This window comes from Branchiostoma belcheri, unplaced genomic scaffold, assembly GCF_001625305.1.
Source record: "Branchiostoma belcheri isolate BF01 breed outbred unplaced genomic scaffold, Haploidv18h27 scaffold10, whole genome shotgun sequence".
Taxonomy (NCBI): domain Eukaryota; kingdom Metazoa; phylum Chordata; class Leptocardii; order Amphioxiformes; family Branchiostomatidae; genus Branchiostoma; species Branchiostoma belcheri.
In genome coordinates, this window is record NW_017802380.1 from 1,837,341 (window position 1) to 1,853,554 (window position 16,214).

The following is a 16,214-nucleotide window of genomic DNA, read 5'->3' on the forward strand; positions in this document are numbered from 1 at the left end:
TATATTTTAGGCCACATAATAAAATTGGCCGTAAATAGTTGATGTTATAGCCACAGTCCAGAACTTCCAATTACAATTCTTTTGATTAAGACCACTCATATCAATGACTTAAAAGGAAATTTACGTCACCATATTGCCTACCTTTGAAACCATGGCAATTTATATTGACTGAATGAGAATTCTTTTGAAGTATAGTCAGGCCAACATCTACTTACAGAATGAAGCCTTGTTTAATGCGTGCGTTTATTCGCCAGTCATATCTGATTTGTAAGGTCAACACAACCCAGTAGATGTACAGTGTATGTTTCTGCATATTTCTGCTATGATGAGACAAATTAATAATAGATTGGAAAGATATGACAATCATGGTTGATTAGCTATCAGTCCAGGGTATTTTTACACATTATGTTGCAACATTCTCTACTTCTATTAGTCCAACTTTTACATTTGATTCTTGATAGGATTATATTTGTATAATGTATGGAATGTGTATGTGGTGTTTAGATCAGTAATATTTAGAATGTGAATGTTTCTTTTTGCATTATATTCAGCGAGTACACATGGTGTGGTGTCATTATTCTGTTGTCATTGTTCTGTTGTCACCCGTCCATGTCCAAGTGTCACCATCTGAGCCAGGAAGTTTTGCTGTTGGTAGTATAACAGCATGGTCACCAGTAATGTTGTTGTCCCTCTCTCTGGATGGTTCTTCGACCTAAGTAGGTCCAGCAGACAGTCCTTTGCAGAGCTACTTGTGGTTGACTACAGGTTTTGACTATTAAGTCAATGCCTTTGCTGAAATATACACCATTCCTTTACTGGCTGCTGACTACATGTGCTTGCTTTGTCCCTTAGCTAGCCTAGGGCTCTACAGTACATGAAAAACTTAAGGTGTACAATGGTTCATCTCGGTTCCTGCACTTTTCCTACAATTTAGCACAGCTTTTCCTTCCTCCCAATGTTATAACCTTAGGGACAGTTGGAATTCAGGTACCCTCTACTATCCATCCTCCCATCCCCATCCACACTTCGGGCCTAGATTATATTACCCTATAGCCTCCTTGCAGTAGTACCTTGGGGACAGTGGAGTTCAGGCATCCTTCATTATCCATCTGTTTGTATATACATGTAACGTTACATTCATTTATTTCATCAATCAACCTTCACACATTCAACTCACACTTGCAATCTCAAGCATTCAACTTCAAGACAAGTGATCACAGACACAGTGAAGTTCAGTTCATTGTACTTTATTTAATATTTATAAACCGTTGTGTGCCAAACGAGGTGCCAGTAAAGCTGCGAGCCGGCTACCCAACCCCACTCCCCTGGGGGGTCGAAAAGGGGCGGGAAGGGGGAGGTAGGATTTTACCTCTGCTCTGTCCAGCATGTAGGTGTGTTTACTCACCCCCTGGCACCAATCCGAAACAGTGGCCGAAACATGTCTCACGAGGCCAAACCAGAGACACGATAGATCATCAAATGGAAAACATGGCCGAAACATGTCTCGAGTTGCCAAAGAAGAGACATGGTAAATGATCCAAAAGAAAAGTTATATAACTGAATATGATGGTCCAAAATAGTCCAAATTGGTCAGTAGCACTGACGAATAATCCAAACTTGGGCCGAAAAGAAGCCGAAACAGAATTTGGTCTTTGGCAATGAGCTACCTGAGAAATAACCTATAAACCTAAGATAAACTAACTACTCCTAGTCTTCTACACCCGTCCATAAGCTACTAGTTTTCACCTGCAGAAAAAAATAGACAGGAGACAGGAAACTTTCCCTGGACACGCTATCTCCTAAACAGAACATACAGGAAAGGGAACAGGCATATGCAGAAGCAGACATTCCACGTTTAAGTGTAGTCACGACCAAACCAAATGTAGCCAGCCAAAAAATTAATCAAATAGCCAGGAGTATGAATTTGAACAAAACATCAAAAGAATTTGAATGAATGCATAAATGAAATACAGTAAAGTTACCGGCTTAGCATATTTTGTGATCATCTAGTTGGTTTGCGATGGGTTACCTACAGGATAAAAGGGAACAACACAAAAACACAAACACCCAAAGAAAAAAAAAACGAAGACAAAAGTGGGGGATGTATCAGAAATGATCAGATACAGGGAGAATGCACCAGTAAATGTAACCTTGTATGCACAACAGCCAACCTGAACGGGACAGTTGAGACATTTCCACACTGACAGGCTACCTTTGTAATGAAAAAGAAGTTGGAAAGGTTAAAAGCCCCTCCCCCATCCCAACTAATGCAAGCTATCAGTTGCCTTTACTTGTATTCACGGAATAGGGTAACTTTCTTCAAAATATGGGTAAGTAACATCACAAGAGTATCAAGAGTAAACAGAGACCATTGCTCAAAACCAAAATTAGTGTCTGAAACATTGAACAAAAAGAAAGCATCAACCAGTACCTACAAAATAGATGAGCAAAGGTTACCAGAGTACGACCAACTCCTTGCTAAGCACGGCACTTCAAGAGTACGGTTTGGTTCGCAGCAGCGGCTCTTTAGGAGTTACCTGAAAAAACACCAAAACTTCCCTCCATCTACCCAAAGCATGTTTGACACTGTAAATTGAAACTATCAGTTAATACTCTTACTGGTACTCTAAAATAGTATGTTTCATGTATCACCAAGTTTAACACTTACTGGTACTCTATTGTCACTCGCAGTTGTTTAGAACATTTTGATGTTTATAAAATGGTTGCAAATGTAACCTGTGTTTCTTCCTTGTCCCTTTCCTGTGTCTTCGGAAACATGTCGGCTCTCGTCACCTGTACCAAAATGAACTAAGAGGTTGTTTGCCCCTCCCAGCTTGCCCCAAAAAAGCAGAAAAAGCTTCATCACTTTGTGTAAAACTCTTGCCTCACTGTTCATGGGGATCTCTCTTCATCATAGCATCTTGCCCTTGAGGATGTTATTTATGGTGGCCTAAAAACAGAACCTGGACTTCCCTGTCTCCGGTTTTGTTACTCCATCTCCTGCCTGCACCTTTTCCACTAATTGTGGGCCTTGCTTGCAATCTTCATCAGTCTTGATTTGCCTGAAAAAATAAACTAGGGAACCTTGTTTCCCCCCCCGTCCCAATGTGGCAAAAATGATCATTCAAGGTATTCAAGAACATTAGCTCACTTCTCCTTTTTTGTATTCTTCACTCTTGGGTTGATGGCCTTGGAACAATCTCTTCAGATTTTGTTTGCTTCATTCTGAAAAACCAACTGTAGAACTCCTTTTGTTTTCCCCCTTCCCAATGTGGCACAAAGATGAAAATTTAAGATGTTTGAGGACCTTTTTTTGCTCACTTTATCCTTTGCTTGCAACTCATTTCTTCTGTCTTGAGTACTGCTTGCTTTCTTTGTTCTTCACGGTGGCCTGAAAAATAGCTGTAGAGGTCTTTGTCTCCCCCCAGTTTCCCCGATAGAATATAAAAATCTGGTAAGTTTTGCTCTTTTTCTTCTGGTTGTGCCTGGTTATTCTTCTGACTGTACTTGCTTGCCATCTTCATAACTCATCCAGTATAATAGTCTGAAAAGGTAGCACTTTAACAGTTTTTTTCCTCCCTTCCAAAAAGGGTGAACGTCAGGAAAATGTTCATTTTTTGACTCCTTTGTATCATAAGTAAGGTAACCATCTGACCACTTTCTTCACAGCCTTCTTCTGTCTTGTGATGGAACTTCCTATTCTTCCATTTATCTGCTCAACTCATTCTGCTCAACTCCAATGACCTGAAACACTGGAAAAAACTGTAGGCATTTAAGCCCCCCCTCCCCAAATGACATATTGGATATAGACTTTTATAGACACTATTGGAATTAAAATGGGAAGCATTAGCTATTAGTTGCCTTCAGAACTATGAACTACAACCAGTTTATTAAGTACTTGCACTGCAACAGTGTAATCTAGGGGAAATCAGAAAACCTGTTTAATCTTGCCTTCTTGACACAGGAAAACTTGTTTTGATACAGGAAGAATGCTTAAAGCCACTACTTATCCATAAAACTTTGCGTTGTCCAATCTCTTCAATTGAGCTGCTACAGATGGGACTTGGGACCACTTCCCTGTCTTGTAGGGTCTTCTTTTCACTCTCATCCTGCTGGTACTTGGAAACAACAACTTGAGAACAATGCCCCCCCTCCCCAATGTGGACAAATTTGGAAAGCAATCTGAAGAACCACCTTGTTTAAATCCTCATCTTTAAGTTTGGTTTCCTGGGCCTTCCTTTCTTGACTCTGAAAAACAACTTCAGAAACAGCTTCCGTCCACAATTCGGTGGTAGAAACCGGCAAGGAGCCTGGACCTTGGGGATGCTCAGCCTAGGATAGCTCTTTTGCCTTGGGTCTTCTTTTTTCCATCTTGTTTAAAGGAGGCCTGAAAAAGCAACTTGAGAACACTTTGCCCCCTCCCCAGCAAGAAAAAACATTTTTGCTTTTCTCTGCAACAAATGAAACTTTCTCATTCCAAGAGGTTTTGAAAAACTTAAAAAATCCATGGCCAAAAACTCCATTAAGGAATGACACGACTTGCATCTCCATGTGACAATGCTGGTTCTGCATGTGCACAAAATTGTTTGCTTAGACGGGAAAGCTTCTTCACTCATCCGTTTCTTCACCCTGAGGTCAATCTTCAACTTGTCCAAACAGCACCTAAATCTTACTGAACCTGGTTCATCTGCAAAAAGAACTTAAAAAGACTGTTGCCCCCCTCAAGACCCTAAAATAGGGAAAATGATTTGACTAAACCAATCTAAAAAGTGCTTACGACTCGAGTCATCCACTGGCCAATAATACTACTCTACTGTACCGACAGCGCAGATCTATCGTTGGTTATCTATATGAAGAGGGGGGGAAAAAGAATTTAGTTACCCCACCCCACCCTCTTTCCCTTTGAACCTTTTAGCACACATTTACCCATTGCTACATATTGTGTATTATCAAGTTTTCTAGTTACCCAAATCAATGTGCCTCATGCAAAACTTATGTTGGTATTTACCCTTTCCTTTGACAACCAAGATACAATATCAAAGTCAAATAAAAACCAAACGAAACAAAAGGAGGAAATTTCTATTGGACACAACAATCATGTTACCAGTTAACAGCATGGTGGACTCCAACTATCGCGCAGTGTTCAAATTTCGCAGCACATTGATGAAAACCTACAGGGGAAAAAAACAGTACCACTACCCCGTTCCCCCCACACAAGTCAAGTAACACATTTCAGATATTATGTGGTTTTTATCAGTTCATACATTAGTGCTGTTTTTATCCATACAGTAGAATGTGGTTTTTACTGATTAGCCCATACATTTGGTATTTGACTAACAGGTTTTGTATATGGTACTGAACACGCATGTTGTCTATGAGTCTACTTATGCAAGGGGAAACTACAAAAATTACAACTCTAGTCAGACAATATTCAGAAAATACACTTACTACTTTGGTACCAAACCACTAACACTCCAAGCATTGCACTTATACTAGATCAAGCCGTTCCTGTAGGGAAATATCCTTTGAAACATACACACAAAAACATCTTGTTTGCAATACAAGCTTCAAGCCAATGTAACATTTTGCCTTCACAGTTTGCAATTATAAACAAATACCTTTAGAATTTTGAACACAAATCACAAAAGGAAACCAGAACTTTCATAGTTGAGTAACAAAAGATAAATCCCATATCTCAACCACACATACTTTTCTTGTAGGAAATTATCGCAACCCACAAAGGATCTTCTTATCACTTAACACATGCCTTTGGGCATTAATTGTTTTAAGTACATGAGCATATACCCTGATTGCCGTTCGGAAGTTTCCTTCTTTACCCTGGTTGCCACAGTACAGAAGTAAAATTGCCACATTACCACAGTTGCCTTTGGCCACTTCAAGTTACTACTGCACAGCAGTGTCATTCTGGTCTACAGCATAGCAGGAGTGCTTTCAACTTGCATAGGGAACCTGTATCAAGCGCAGCTCAAAAACACACACATACAACCAAAAATACAATGCACGAACCTGGTACAGGTTTACAGAAAGTGTACTAGTCATATCCTAGCATGTCAGCTCTTCTACAGAAATTATCTTGAACTAAGAGGTGCAAACTATATGATCTATTCAAAGCACGTGCCAACACATGAGACCAACTCAAATTAAAATCACTTCAAAATGGGTTTTGCAGGCGCTTGAAAATACAGCTTACCAACACCACTCCCATCTTGACACCATGCTCAATGATCCCTCTCTATGGCAGAACCCAATCCATGTTAACAACCACCTCTCCTGTAGGCAGGCATGTGCCGTGCACAGCGCGCACGTAGCAGGGACCTGTAATACCATCAAAAACATCCCCCACACACAGCAGCCCCCAAACTATTGTATTTTATTTTATTGTACCATCAAAATATAGATTTTTATTATAAAATAGTAACATGTTGCTACCAACCAAAGATTTTAACAACTATTTTCCACTGTAGTCAGATTAAAACGTTCACCTAAAAGTTTTTTTGTCAGTTTATATCAACTCAGGATTAGATCTTATGTACCTTTAAGTTAACTACCAATATTAGTGTTAATTAACAGTTTTATTTTTTACAATGACTTGCCTTACACTACTGTAACTCCTTCCTGGAGTGAAGTGATCATTCTTGCTGATGTCTACCTCAGGTACATGGTCTTGTACTTTGTTCCTCCTGGACCTGGTGGCCAATATCCAGACCCCTGCAAAGGAAATGCAGAAAATCCCCTCCCCAACACCAAACATGTTTGCAAACCCAAACATCACGTTTACCAAGACAGGTCACCTAAAAACCCAACACAGATATCTACTTTGGTATGGTACAATCAACGACAGTTTCAGAACTGGGTACTCCTTAACAAGACAAAGAAAATACACACTGGTGCCTATTCACTACTACTTAAGCTATGATATAGCACATCACAGGTGCATCAGATCTTTTTGATATAATATAAAACACTCTTTTTGTTGATACAATATTTTTCAAGTGTAAAGACTTGCCAGGTCTATACTCGTTCATGGCAGGAACATCTGGACTACAGTCAGGGCAGTGGTGGAGGCTCTCGTTATCAGAAACCTTCCTCCTGAATGGGCCTGCTTTAACTCCTGGCCAAGGGGTGTCCACTGGACTTCCCATGATACCTTCTACCCTGGAAAAAGCAAGCTCAACATTTCCCCTCCCTGTTCCCCAAAAAACACCATATGCAGTATGTACAATACAAAAAGTAGTGACCATGCGAAAGACAAAATGGTAGCATAAGCCTTGATGACAAGCATTCCAACATAAGGTTTGACAATGTTTAGGATCATTGTACTTCATTCAAGATTAATTGTGCTCAACAGATCAAGATTTACAGCGCTAGTAGGTACATGCTTTTTTGGCAACATTTTCATACTTTATAGTAAGTATAAAGATTAAGAATGTTGCGACAATGACAAGGTTTTAAAACGTGATCATATCCATACACAAAGTACAAGGGAAGACATATTGGACTCAACTGTACATTCAAATGATTTTAAACGCATACCACAACTCTCTCTTCTAAAGCAGCGAGCGCACATGAAGTGATACTCTGGATATGCAAGGTTTGGAGCGCATGTTCGGGACACAACCTAATTCTGCAGTAACAGCGGGGGAAAGAAAACAGCCACAAAAATCCCCAACCCTACACAAGTTAATACAATATTAAACCCTGGGAATAGTTATGAATGGCAATGACGCAAGGACAGGACAGTTAAATGTTACTTCACAGCAAAGGATGATTGTAACTAGTTAAAACCATGTACATTGGTTTATGAAAAAAAAAATGGTCAGAAGTGTAAGCCGAAGCTTGTTAACAACTTATAAATTCGCGTACCGACATTACCCCGTAGGAAATCAGTTGCACAGTGAAGTTAAGCGGGCTTGTACCACGTTATTGGATCACGATGACAGAAGCTGTGGTTTGCGCGAAGACACATGGGACAGGTCACAGGCGCGGATTGCCTAAAGAAAGACTCGGAAAACAGATAAACAGATATTCCCAACAACCCCCCCAGCAATAGGTTCTTCAAATATTGCACAATAGTCAACATCAACTCCAGCTTTGGTTCTATCATATGCACTGATAGTATGAGGCAATCACTCAATTTTTCCTTCTATTTCTCTACTTCCTTGAAGCATACAAGATTTGCTTGTGACAAGAGGCTAGAAACTAACAACAGCTAAAAGGAATAAAGCACAGCACATACATAAACCTGGATTGATCTAGAGAAGTTGAGTGCAGATGATGATTTGACGTCAGCTGGCATGGACTGCTAGACTTGTGTCAAGGGTTTAGGTAGGAGTCTGGTGGTGATGTTTGCTCAGGAAAATGCACAATCTTAGCTGCAGCTGTGATACACCTAAATCTCGAGAAGGGGAAGAACAGCGGACATAAAACCCACCCCCAGCCCAAAGACAATACAAAGCAGAAACACAAGTGCCACTTCAATATACTAGTAGACAAAACTTTTATGGCTGGTTATCTACTTAAGTGCTTTTTAGTGGGAATAATGCAAGAACTACTACAGTAAGTTCTCTATACCATACATAATTATTTCAAGTGCACTGCATTGCAAAGTATATGGAACACATTTAACCAGTAAGACAAAGAGTAATTGCAGATCTTTGAAAAGGGTAGGGCTTGTCATGATGCTGTTATTTTAAGAGGAAATCACAATACCAAGGGTTTGTGCGTTTGGCAGAAGGGACTCGCAGGAGACAGGCTTTCAGGACGGAGAATGTTGACAGATGTTTTGCTGATGTATGCGATGCGCTTTTATCCCACACAGATTGCGAAGTTGGTGGCTGTTCTGTGACTGCAGTGCAGTGAGGATTGTTGGGAGACTTGCACAGCTCAAGGGTTTGACAGGAATGTTGTGGAAGACAAGAGGTTCCCATCTACTGTAGTCCCACTCTCTGATGGAAGTTTCCTACACCTGTAACAAAGTCTAAGGAAACACCAAAGAACCCACCCACCCCCATTCAAACACTTGCAGCAAAAACCTTTTATTACGCATAGTTGTTTGCAGTTAACGCTCTTTGCAAAATATTGGTAGTTCAAGGCAATAAGGAACAAAGTGTACAGATACCAAGTAACAAAAGGAGTACATATGTACAGGTTACACAGAATAGACGCTATACTTGTTTTTTTTTATGAGCAAGCTATCACACACACACAGCTGATTTTATGGTTTGGTATTGTCGCTAATACACAAAAGGAAGTTTATGCACAGTACAACGGATGTGCTAACACCTCAAGTTAGAAATTAATTTGGCTACATTGAGCTACAGCAGATTTGACACATGGAAAATATTGTAACTGGATCTACCGCGATTGGTACAGGCCTTGGCCTTTGCTCCCTGCAGATTGGTTTGGACCCTGTAGCTTGGCAGGTTTGGACCCTGTATTCCCCGTAGATTGGTGCATTTGGACCCTGTATTACTGTGCTGACAGGACACCCGCATGTAGTCACTGTGCAGCATCAGGCGAGTTGTGCTTCCATCGCGTCTTGTAGGGCTTAACCTAGCGGACATCTTGAAAGAAAAAAGCATGTCCACATCCCCCCGAGCCCCAAAATGCAGATAAAGTATAGTAAGGACAAAACTACACAGTAGCTTGTTCACATGCTTTCCAGTGCTTTGCATACTGCTATATAACCATCATCATGCTTGCAACAAAGTAGTACAGTACAAGGATCTGTTGAAAGGATCATGACACAAAGTAGTAGGTACATATCTTGCCTTAACCATGCTTCCACACTTGCACAGACAACGAAAGACGCAGCAGATTTTTGACAGGAGCTAATCTGTGGCCCGAAGTCGACAAACTTGCTCTCATTCAGCGTGTGCGAGGCCAGGTTGACAATGGAGTACACCGTGGCCATGGGTAGATGCTGACTTGCGGGGTAGCGCCTTGGGACAGAGGACATGTTGGGGGGACACCTCCTGCTGCTGGAGTTATCCAGACACCTGCGTTCTTGAAATAGGAACAAAAAGACCCCACCCCATCCCATACTACCACAACACCAGGGTTACACCAAAAAATGGTCAAGAAAAGAAAATCCAAAAAACACTGAGCTTCCATAAGTTCAAAACTTTGAGGATGTGAGTTATAGTACATTATGGTGTGAGGATCTTTTTTCTTTTCAACTTTTAATTTTAGAGAGTACATCTAATTGATAAGCGGACAGAGCTTACTGTTACCAATTCCCAAGCACTGCTTGTCAGTGGGTGTACAGATACAGTAGTAGGCTTTGTGACAGATGACTGAAGATTGCTGCGCAGATGAAGTTGAATTGGCTTGCTGCAGCATTTGTTGGACAGAGACTCCTAGAGGAGGATAGTAGTAGCAGCACAGGCAGCTATGCCTCTGGACCACGGGCGTGCCTTTGTAGTGAACAGGACGGGGCCATTTGCAGACAAACCTGTAATGGGGGCTGGAGAAAGGAATTGGAAACCCCCCCAAACCCTCACAAAAACACACAGCGCAGGAAACCAAGATTTCGTTCAAGTTTTTAAACAATTAGATACTTGTAAGGTATATTTACTTTATACTTAGAATATCGTCTTTCTACAATTGATAGATCAAGACTTCCACAATGGGACCAAACAAGTTGGTTTTTAACGGACACAATAAGCAAAAAGCATTCTCATCTGAGTAAGCCATTGGTACAGGTCGCGTTTGGGATGCTCCTTTATGGGGTAGTATCTATGACACGGCAGCAACTTCGCGGGGAGAGCTGTTCAACATTGGAAGCTTTGCTTGTGGTTACCGTCCCTTCCTGGGTTCACCTGCGTAAAGAGGGGCTAAAAAAATGTTTCCCCCCAAACCCCTCAAGACAAAATGCCTACAAAGGCTGGAAAAGTGATACTTTCAAATGGTCACAAAAAGTCATAATTGACATAAACCACAGAATCTTAGTAAAAATCTATTACCTGATACACTAGGTCACCTGGTACCCACAGGACCCCTTCTGTCACACCATTTCCCAGTCTTCCCCACACGGTCGATGACCCACACAGCCTTCCGCCCTTTCTTCGTACACCCTTCCTTTCGCAGTCATGACTACTCGCTGGCACCCCTGCGTCCACACCTCCCTCTACTGCTCTAGTGTCACCCTTCCATCCACTCGTCAGTCGCTGCGTGACCTTAGCTGTAGCCCACACACTCTACGCCTTGCATCAGGAATTCTGTCACCTCGTCCATCCTAGAGATACGATCTTACAACCCCGCATACCGATTGAGGTAGGAATGTGTAAACTGAGGTAGTCCATACTCCCTTTCTTGTCACCTAGTTGAAAGTCCATCCCCCATATTCCAAATGGTTAACACTTCCCTGCCTTTCTTTTGGTCCATCTTGAATTTTCCTTTCCTCTTACGACTGATGAAAAACAAAAGCACCTTGCCTTCAGCTTGTAGTATGTCTGCATTATTCTGCTCCTAGCCCTTTAGGTTGAAGTCCATTTTAGCTCAATGAAATGCACATGAAGAATCACTTGCTGTTGTTTATCACTGCTTAACAATGGAGTTGAATTTCCTCAATTCAGAAAATGGTTTTAAAATTCCATTTCAGCACTCACTTTGACAGCAACAAGTCTGTGGTAGATACAAACCAATCAATCAATCAGCAAATGTGTGAAAATGTCTAAGTCCCTTGCATCATTGGCTTTTTGAATTTTTGCTCCTGAAAACACCAATTTTCAATCAATCCACTGAAACACACATCTTCTGACCTGCTAAGATCCAACCTTGCAATTTTCTTCAGTAGTTCTTTGACTGAATAACGTACTTCGCTCACCGTAGTACTGCACCTTGGGGGTAAGAAACCATTTTGAAGACAATCATAGAGCAGGTTATTAACTTTGATGGCTTGTAGACCAGCATAGATTCCTGAGAATGTCCTCTAACTCTGGGGGTGAGAAACAAATCTGAGCTGCTTACACTTCCTGTGGTCTGACTTGATATTAGTTCTTGGGAAAAATCTTGGTCATCACCTACACGAACCTGAAACTGCTTGTAGTTGCCAGATCAGCCGCACTTTTTGGTAAGAGATATACAATCCCACATTTAAACCACTTGCCTGTCACCATATTCACTGGGTAGCTTGAAAATTTGCTTGTAGGGAAACCAACCTTCTCATCTAGGGGTGCCTGGCTATTTCACGTCCACTTGCAATGGAATGTTATGAAGTCTGCTTACTTTAGCTGCTTGTCTTCTCTTCTAGTCCTGGGCTGCTTGAGAGATAGGTAGACAACACACCAGCAAACATGCAAAGCAACAACACTTACATGGCAGCAGTTTTACCATTAGTCCAAAAGATGAGGATGGCTTCTAGAAGGAATTTTTTCACTTGAAGGAAGACACACCATAGTGACAACTGGCACAGATTTTAGTTCTTCTACAGAGATGTGATGATTTGGAGTAGCACAAATGTTGACGAAGGCTTGAGCAATTATAATGAGCTGCTTGACTTGTAGGCATCTGCATGCAATTTTTGGCTTCACACGTCCTTCACTGGAAATTTGGCTCTCTTCCCTGACTGCACACACTAACCTCCTGGCACTAGTCTTCACTCAACCTGAGCTTGCTGCCTTTTCCTAAGCTCCTTATGATCACTGGGTGGCATTTACCTTGGCCATATGGTGCCTCTCCCCACCGCTAGCTCCTTTCTTGGCAATGTTCCAACTTCTAAGGTACCTTATCTCCTTTACCTCTGCCTCCAAGGGGACCTTTACTCCCTGGGCCTTTCTTGGGAGGGCCTCTCTTGGGACAACTCTTTATCTTGCTGGCAGACCTTGTACTATTTGGCTGGGACAGAAAGGTAAAAACCATGTGGTTAACTACACCCCCCTCCCCGACACACAAAAAACAATCAAGAAGACAAAACCTTTCAAACAGTTAATCTTTATATTAGCATGACCTATCAGTAATGCAAAATACAGGCAATTTGCTTTGTAGTTAGAAAAAATAAAAAAGGGTGCTCGATTCACCTTGACTAACCTGACCTTTAAACATTCTAGCCCAAGCTAACGAGTCTTTCTAAGCGGAGGTCACACTAGCTGCGGAGACGATCGATTTATGCTGTCATTATCCGGTTTAGTTGAAAGATGACATCACCTGTAAGAAGAAACCAACTTTTTCTAAGCACAGCAAATTCCTATCTAAGCATCTAGATTTTAGAGAAGGAAAAAATACTTCATGGGAAAGAATTTTGCAAGATGTGTTTCTCTTGAAGTGGGCTTCTCTTTTAAAAAGGCATAAAATGCGCTAAAATATTTGTCATTATAGATTTTCTGAACCAGCATGGTAAATTTTATGGGCTGCAAATAAAAAAATAACTCAATGCCACAAATCAACAAACAGAACTAAAATGTCAAATAACCAACCTGGTCTGGTTAGGTTCTCTTGGCTGAATTTTCTAAAGCAAAGGCATCTCTGTAAGATTAAATTAAGATATCCCCACATTCCCAAAATAATTTGTTCAACTTGCAATAGCATACAACACTGACTTCAATCATTAAGAACACATAACACCTTTGATCTATCTTTCTTTCAACCAAACACATGACACTTTGGCCTGTCTTTCTTTTTCTTTCAGCCCAGCACCTCACAAATTATTTCCAGCTCCACACTTTGCAATCATTTTCTTTTGGCCCAACACCTCGCAATTTTCACACATTGCAAACCCAAAAATCTTATCCCTGAGAAGTATTGTTTAAATTAAAATATCTACCTATATCAAAACCAAACAAATCTAATATATTTATATGCAATCAACCACACACAACTTTGCAAACAAACCCTAATTACCAACCTCACATTTGTGCGTAGACAGCACTTAATTAGTAATCACCCGTAACACCATTTACTTTTCACACTAATCAACACCTCATCAACTTCAAGCTTAATCAAGCCATTTCACACTTATCACTTGTAAAAACGTATCATAATTTATGTAAAAACATATCATAATTTATGCATAATTTTTTTTTATTCATTACATATCTCAAACTGCACCCACCACATTATCTCACTCTTATAAGCATTACACATTTGTATTTTGTTATCAGAGTATTCAAGATAATTCACACTAAAGTTAAGTACGCACAAATGATAATGCACTACACTTATAAACCTACTGCTAAGTATCATGACATGCAAATTGGTCTGGTGACATAGCGTCCACCTCCTAATATGGTCTTAGCCCAGTGACGCTGTAATATAAGCATAACGCAAACAAAAACAAAGTTCATAAAAGCGCTCCCGGTAAAATACCTTACGAATTTCCTGCTGCCGCCGCCGGACTGCCTCTCGCCCCCAGAAACTGCCAGGATGGGACGCTGAGCTGACGGGCCCTACATTGAGAGGCACTCGGAAAAGACACAGCAACATTTTCCCCACCCTCCGGCCATAAGCCCCTCCCTTGGCGTGACGTAGTCATGACGTAGTCCCAGACAAAGAGCGTGACGTGCATACATAATGACCTTCCTCTCCGCGTAAACAACTTGAACCAAGTTCCAGAAAATTCTACCTAAACGGGCCTAATACTGGCCTAGAGTTCCAAAATGAATCGTACATGGCTAAAATCGACAATGTAGTCAAGTTACGGCGCCATAGCGGTTTAGAAGTACAAGAAATCGGGCAAAATGCCGTCAGAAAAACAGACGAATGCGACACAATCATGGCGTCCATCTTCTAAAACCAAACCCGTTCAAAACAAACTTACAATTTCGGCATAGCTAGCTTATACGAGCGGTAGAATGAGCCCCAAATACTGATCCAAGAACAATGTAGACCAAAATCTACGGCACGAAATCGCGCTAAGTTACGAAGAAAAGTCACCAAAATGCGCTCACGTACGACACACCAACCGCTCCGAGGAAAATCTGGTGACGCCGTAAGAAAACAGGGCCAAACAACGGTTTATATAGCAGTTCGGGCGACGTACTGCCAATAACCTTACCCGTCAGAAAATAGTTCCAGAACAAATCCCAATTCTTTGACATTTCTATCGCAAAAATTTTACATTTGGCAATCCTATCGAATAAAATACAATGATTTGTTTATCTAGAATGTAATATTTTTGTGGAAAAAATCTCTTACTTTATCTTTCTCTAGGAATTCTGCGGATGGATATACGAAAAGGAAGAGGGATTCGTCTCACGTCTTGGTGACGTCCTGTGACGTCATGTTATTTTTAGTCCACCAATCAGAGCCAGGCATGCCAGATGTCTAACCTGTTCGGTCCAGTTCCGCCCAGCCGAACGTGACTCATTGGAAGTCCCCAATTTGTCAAGGACGTACTTTTTACGTTACGTTGTCGTTATGAAACTGTGAAAATTGCTGTGGGTTTGCAATAATATGTTGTGGTTCTGTAGCTTTCTGCAGTATTTTCTGTTTCGTAAGCTCGTACTTTCTTTTGTCTTAATCGACTGAAGGACGCCGAACTATGAACTGATTTCACTGCATTGCGACATTACTGTCTGCACGGACCGTGGCTTGCATACAAATGTTAGCACCCAGCTGTGTTGAAACAATGGCTGTGTATCAAAAGGCAGCATAAGTGAAGGTGATATTTCATCAAAGTCAAAGATGATTTTGATTAATAGTTGATGCAGTCTATTGTGAGGTTCGTTCCTTCATATTTGTTGGTGCGATTGCATATTCCTAGATCCTTCTAATAGCTAGTCACATCATGTAAGACTCCGTCATCCTCTGTCATAACTGAATATCATCACATTATGAAACGCAGTAACAAATCACAGAGAGCACTCAATAGTTCGGGAACTTTCCACATCCCAGCAGACAAGTGATGGAAAAATCCATACTAGTCTAATAGGCGGGTATGAAGGTTCAGTAACCTCAGACTGCGTAGGCGAAGTTCGTGCAGAGAATGTTCATTTCCGTATTTAACAACTCAATATGTCCAATATGGGGAGATTTTGGCTGATGATCATAGGCATGGCAGATCACCGGTGTTAAATATCATTTGAGAAAAAAGTCACGGACCAAAGAAGTAAATGTCACACGATGTGTGTGTGTGTGTGTGTGTGTGTGTGTGTGTGTGTGTGTCAGTGTGTCACAGGTGTATATGTGTGTCACAGTGTGTGTGTGTGTGTGTGTGTGTGTGTGTGTGTGTGTGTGTGTGTGTGTGTGTGTGTGTG

General features: G+C 41.1%; 1 long non-coding RNA gene across 2 annotated transcripts; it reads right to left on the minus strand.

The window, feature by feature from the left end:
* Window positions 1–12,207: 12,207 nt before the first annotated feature.
* On the minus strand, window positions 12,208–14,960 carry LOC109469691. 2 transcript variants are annotated; one of them, XR_002140205.1, is made up of 2 exons: window positions 14,326–14,960; window positions 12,208–13,167 (listed from the first exon to the last, which is right to left on the minus strand). It is a non-coding gene; the product is annotated as an uncharacterized LOC109469691 (long non-coding RNA). The 2 variants fall into 2 exon arrangements; XR_002140204.1 differs by having other exon boundaries at window positions 13,437–14,960.
* Between the last annotated feature and the right edge of the window lie 1,254 nt (window positions 14,961–16,214).